The sequence below is a fragment of the Triturus cristatus genome, chromosome 6 (assembly GCF_964204655.1).
Source record: "Triturus cristatus chromosome 6, aTriCri1.1, whole genome shotgun sequence".
NCBI classification, from domain to species: domain Eukaryota; kingdom Metazoa; phylum Chordata; class Amphibia; order Caudata; family Salamandridae; genus Triturus; species Triturus cristatus.
The window spans coordinates 1,001,485,548-1,001,491,930 of NC_140589.1; positions in this window are offsets into that span (position 1 = coordinate 1,001,485,548).

The following is a 6,383-nucleotide window of genomic DNA, read 5'->3' on the forward strand; positions in this document are numbered from 1 at the left end:
GGTGCATGTGCAATGTCACCTGTCCATGTGGGCTTCACAGATGCACATTGGTGCAGTTCAGGGCGTGTGGTGTTGAGGGTGGACTGATGTAAATGTTTGCATGGATGGGCCCCTAGCTCCTGTTTGTCCATGGATGATGGGCCATGCTGAGTGATTTGTGTTTATGTAGGTGTGATGTACGTTTGCGGCACAGGACACATGTCTGGGTTCCACAGTTTGTACGAAATCTACCTTTGTCATCACAGTGGACGTATCATGCATGCTTGTGTCACCCCAATGTCTGGTCCCTGGGGGTAGTGCTGTTGTGTGTCAGTCTCTTGCTGTGTTAGTTGCTGTTCATTCCAGCTTGTGTCACATGTGTCTGGTGTGCTCCCTCTCATCTCTCATTCCTGATTGCCCACTAAGGGGGGCCCATTGATGGGTTACTTTTGTATGGCACTGTGTCCACATCTGTGTCACTGTGGTTCAGCCCCCTTCATGTGTTGTGTAGTTGCCTGGGGATACTGAGACACACACATGTTGTGTCAGATGTGCAGTGTGAGGTTGCCTGTTTGTGTTTGTGCATCTGCACCAGTGCATTGGTATTACTGTTGTGGGCCATTGTCTGGATGTTGTTTTTGTGATTTACCCTGCTGTCCCTGTGAGTCATATCACATCATTCTGCACATTCATCCTGGTTGTTAGGTCCCTATTTTGGAGATGTGTGTATGCTTTGTGATGGTCACTTCTACTTTTGTGTCATTGTACACTGTATGCATTGTCAGCCCCCATGGGTGGTGCTTGTCTGCACATGGCCGAGAGTATGTTGGGGTTTCACAGCACTGTTAGCCTCACCACATCTCTGTGGGTATGGGACACAACCACTACTTTGCCCCAAAAGTGTTTCATGTGTTGGGACCAGGAATCATACATGCTGTTTGGCATTTGCAGCTTTGACCATGATGACACTTACCTTTTGGTCACTGTGATGAGGGGAGTTTTGGACCCCATCACCACAATGCTCAACATTTGCTGCAGTTTGGAACCACAGACTTAACTTTTGTTCTACACAGTGAGGGGGTGTTAGTTTTACATTGACACAGTGCTATAGTGATGCTTGCCTTGTGTAGGCCACACTCAGTTTTTTGTCACACATGTGATGGTAGTTACATTGTATGTTCAAAGTCATAATCACTGTTGTGGGCATTTGTCACAGACTACACACTGTTGTCATGATGTTAGGGGGATGTATTTTGCTGACATACGTAATGTTGGTGTATGATGGATGTGTGGCGCATCACTCATCCTATGGGTGGGGGTGGCAGTAGTGATGGGCAACAGGTCCCCTATGGGTGGGGGTGTCAGGAATGATGGGCAACATAAGCCCTATGGTTGGGGGTGGCAGTAGTGATGGGCAACAGGTCCACTATGGGTGGGGGTGGCAGGAGTGATGGGCAACAGGTCCCCTATGAGTGGGGGTTGCAGTAGTGATGGGCAACAGGTCCCCTATGGGTGGGAGTGGCTGGAGTGATGGGCAACAGGTCCCCTATGAGTGGGTTTGGTAGTGGTGCTGACCATGCAACCCCTGTGGTGGCCTGTTGCTAGTGGCCAGGATATGGATCCCCTGGGTGTGTGTGACATTTGGCGGGTATGTGTCGTTTGCTTGTGTGGTGGGTGTCTGACTTACTTACCATCTGCACCATCCGCGTCTGTTCCTGATCCGGTCATAGATGTACAGTACTGGTATGACCTGCGCAATGGGGTTCATGATGTGTTTGTCTCGTACACACTGCTTGTTGCTCCGTCTCGTACCCGTTGCTAGCTGGTCCGTCTCGTAGCCATGGATTGTGTTCTGGCGCGAATCGTACCTGATATGCTTCTTTTCCAGATGCTGTGATGTGCTGTACGTGGCGGTCCGTCCGGCACGTATGATTTGCGCATCGTACTTGTCCAGCCGGAAACTGCTGTGGATACTGCTTCCGGGCGTCTCAGTTTGGCGTTCAGAGGTACGGCTCGGACGGATAATGAAGCTTGAATCACAGCCTACGTGTCGGTCGGATTTGTGTCAGTTATGCGTCTCGTACTTCATTGCCTGGACGGACTGGCTCTGGGTACGAGTCGGTCGCAAGGTAAGGCAAGGTAAAGCTCTCAGAGAGCTGTCCGACCCGGATCGGAATCGACCCCTAAATTATGAGATGTTATCAAAGTAGGCTGTTTGCGCAGGAAATCACGAATCTGTAAGAATTTAAAAAACTGATTCTTAGGAAGAAGAAATTTGTCTGCAAGGTCTATGAAAGACGAATATAAGCCCCCCCGCCTCGTAGAAATTCCCGGTTTGAGTGATACCCTTACATCTCCAGCTAGTTGCCATGTGGTCTTGAAATATCGACAGCAATATTCCTATGGCTGTGGTAGGTGTATAAAAGGTGAATACCTGAATTTGTAAAATTTTTCGTACCGTGCTCCAAACCTTAAAAACTGCCCCAAAGATTTTAATGCGTGTTTTTTTGTAAAAGTTCCCATCTAATTTCTTGAACAAGCAATTCTTAACCTCGGTTCCTAACACCATCTGGTAAATTGAGGGAGCCTCAGCAGGGTTACTGACATCTTCTCCTGTCAATATTATCCACATATTTGATGAAAGGCACGCATAATAATACAGTGTGAAGTCAGGAACCGACCACCCACCCCTGTCTCTTGGAAGAGTCATAAATCGCGATGCCCTACGTGGTTTACCCGAAGCACACAAGAATTTAGCACAAGGTGCGTGCAGATGTTGTAATTAACCACGGGATACCTCCAAAGGTACTGATCTAAAAAAATACAAAACCATGGGAAGTATATTCATTTTAAGAATGTTGGCTCTACCGACCAATGACAGGTATAGACAGTCCCATCTTTCTAATGATTGCTTTACATTGCCAATGATATCCCCACAGTTGATCTCGACCAGTTCTTTCAAACACTCTTGAATCCTTATTCCCAAATACGTGACCTCCTTGATCACTCTAGAGTCATTAGCCATGATATGGTTCGTACACAAGATCTGGGTTTTGGATATGTTAATCTTTTAACCAGAGACTGTGCCAAACTCATAAGTTAGACGTTCAACTTTGGATATAGCCATGACAGGATCCGATGTTACGATGGCTGTATCGTCGGCATATGCAAGGATACGGAAATGACCTTCCTGAACACGAAAAGGTTTGATCTGGGTGCTTCTCTCCAGCATTGTTGAAAAAGGGTTGATGTATAGGACAAACAGCAGGGGGGAACAAGGGCACCCCTGCCGTGAGCCTCTGGAAATCTTTATAGGATCCGATGCAAGACCCATAGAGCAGATCCTGGCCATGGGTGATCGATATAATACCCGTATAGCCTGAAAAAAAACCTGACCAAATCACATCCACTGCATAACCCCCCAAAGCAAGTCTCAGGCAACACGATCGAACGCCTTCTCGGCGTCGAGTAAAATCAGTCCTAAGTCTCTAGATTCGACCTGAGCAATGTCGAACAGAGTCACAATTCTTTTATTATGACTTACAGTCCCCCTGCCAGGGATAAATCCGTGTTATTTTGGGGAGACCAGGGGAGAAATGAACTATACAAATGTATGAATTTAAAAGTTCTTACTGTAGAACAACGTTTTTGGTCTGAAAACGTCTATACAAATCGATGTTGTTTTTGAAAATTGATCTCAGATTTATTCTTGAGTGTGTGCCTCATTTATTGCATCTGTGAGTACAACAATGGCTTAGCACGACCCTCTGATAAGCCTAACTGCTCTGCCAGACGATCACAAATAGTGTGTTAGTATTATCTATGTTTGCATCTGTAAACCAATAGGGGACTCACTGGACTCTCGTCACTGTGTACTTTGTTTCAGTACACTATACAGAGATCCAGCTTCCTACATTAGTGGCAGTGGTGGGATCTACGACTTTGCTTTTGCTCGTAACACTCAAGAAATGACCATATGAATAAATCCAAACAATTGCCTTTAGACAGTTGTATTTTTTGATGGGTCTATATTTCTATAGTTTAAAATTAACTGCTAGGGCCTTCATGATTGAGGCACACACCGTGGTGCCTCAATCATGAAGGTAACACAGCCACCGATTGCGGGTACCCCATGTTCTAACAATTGTATAGTTACTGCATGTCTGCAGTTTTTTGCTATGGTGAGAGCTTTTGCAAATGTCTTCCCCTAAGCCCGAACCCCCACTCGCATTGTCAGGCATTCTCAAAAGGAGAAGAATAAAAGTTTTTAGTAAATAGGGGTTTTGCACAATGTGGGAACCTTTGATCCTTACAAGCTTGTTTAAACCTTCAGCCAATACATAGGGTATATCTGCTCAGCTGAGGCGACTCTCCCTTCCCACTTTAGACGGCTCTGAAAAGTGTGAGTAGGGCTTTCTGAAAAAGCACAACTAAACTACTCAGATTTTAACTGTTAATGTAAGAACCAAACCAACGTTTGGCGCCATGTCATGTAGTTCCTCGGAATCCCCAGTACCTGAGCGTTTTGGATGACCCAAAATGAGGGCTTGGTGTCCATACCGATTCCGGACACCCCTACAGGATGCGTCAGCCATTAGACCAGCAAGCTCTACTGTGCCACTACCACCCCCCTGTATATTACAGTGGTGTAGGTAGTTTCTGGCAACCACTGAAAATGACAACCCTTATTCCTGAGGGATCACGGAAAACAGTACAGTACTTTTCGCTCAGTCACTCGTGCATCCTTATTCTCAGAAAATACACAGGATGGCGATTAAGACGTTTCAATAAGTATTCATTGATCCAGCATCAATCTTGTGTAAAACATATTTGCTGCGACAATCAGAAGACAGAAGCATACTGAAGAAATTGCAAATACTAATATAGTAAACAGTAGATACATTTCTACGATAGCGCTAGGAAGATGAACATATACAGTTCAGATAAGACAATAGAACTTGCATACTCCTATAAGGCGTACCCTATGTAATTGGCCTGAGTGTACCTAGCCTAGATATGTAGGTGTAGCATATATATGTGTGTAGGTATATATGTATATAGCAAGAATCCCCTAGGGAAAAACCAACCCACTCGCCTGATGGTAGAAAGTGAAGGATCTCATCTCTGCTCCGAGGATGACACCCCGAAAGGTATGTCAGACCGTTGTGTGTCGAAGATTCAGAATACAGGACCCTATGTCAGTGTGGAAGGAATTCTCCTCTAATTTGCAGGGGAAATAAGGGTCTTATATACTAGAGTACTCACTCCAGGATTTCTTCTAGAATCAATATGTTTTGAAAACAATCATAAATGTTTTCCTAAAACAATGCAATCATGCACAGCGGGCTTGTTGGCCAAGGATGAAAAAAGTGGTGACCGTATACAGAATAATTATGCAGTGCCTGAGGACATGTTTATCTGCGCCAGGTATAGACATTATGATCAAATTCTAAGAGCCTGGTATCGAAGAGACACAAGCAAGCTACTAGGTCATAGGTCACCTGTTTAGAACCGTTATTGTCATGTGGATAGGACAATGTATGTAAAAAGGGGGCATACATGACAGAAATAGCCTAAAGGACATGATAAGAGCCCCTGGCCGAGCCCAGTTGTATTAGTCCCCAAGCCTCAACCCCAGAGTGGAAAGAAAGAAACAAGGTTTTGTTTGGACTATTAGGGCCTCAATGCAGTCACAAAAATGGATGCACATCCATTCATAGGGCTGAAGAATTTTCTGACATGTCGGGGGCAGACAAATATGTAAGTACTTTTGATCTCATTTAAGGGTACTGGCAGATAGGTCTGAACCCTGGAGCAAAAGAGAAGTCAGCATCTCAACCCCAGATGGGCATTTCCAGTTTACTACGATGCCTTTTGGTTTGAAGAATACCTCTGCCACCTTCCAGAGGTGTTGTATCTTTTAATTTTTCAAAACCTTTATTGACTACGTCAGCATGGTCACAATACACTGTTGCATCAAATCAGAGCATCTTACACATCAGGCAATCCTCAAAATACAATAAACATATGGAGATTCCCGTCCAACAATAGTATTGTCCTGTACAGCGCGGCAGAAGTACCATAAATAACAGAAAGCCATAGGAGGCGGTGATAACCTTGCGGGGGAGGGGACAGGCCGGCAAGGGGGGGAGTGTGGTTTAGGAGGGAGGCAATTACTATCCAACACCGGCGGCCGCCGTGGGCGGAGTGCCTGTGGGGAGCGCGGGAGAGGCAGCTCTGCTCGATTGTGGTCGTGAACGGAGATATGTCACTAGGGGGCCCCATATGTCAAGTGGACGTGACCTCGCAGGCATCAGGTCCCAGAACTCCAATAGTAGGGTCTGGCATCTCGAAGCATCTTCAAGCCAATGAGCAAACCTGGGCGCCAGTCTGCGACCGCAGCA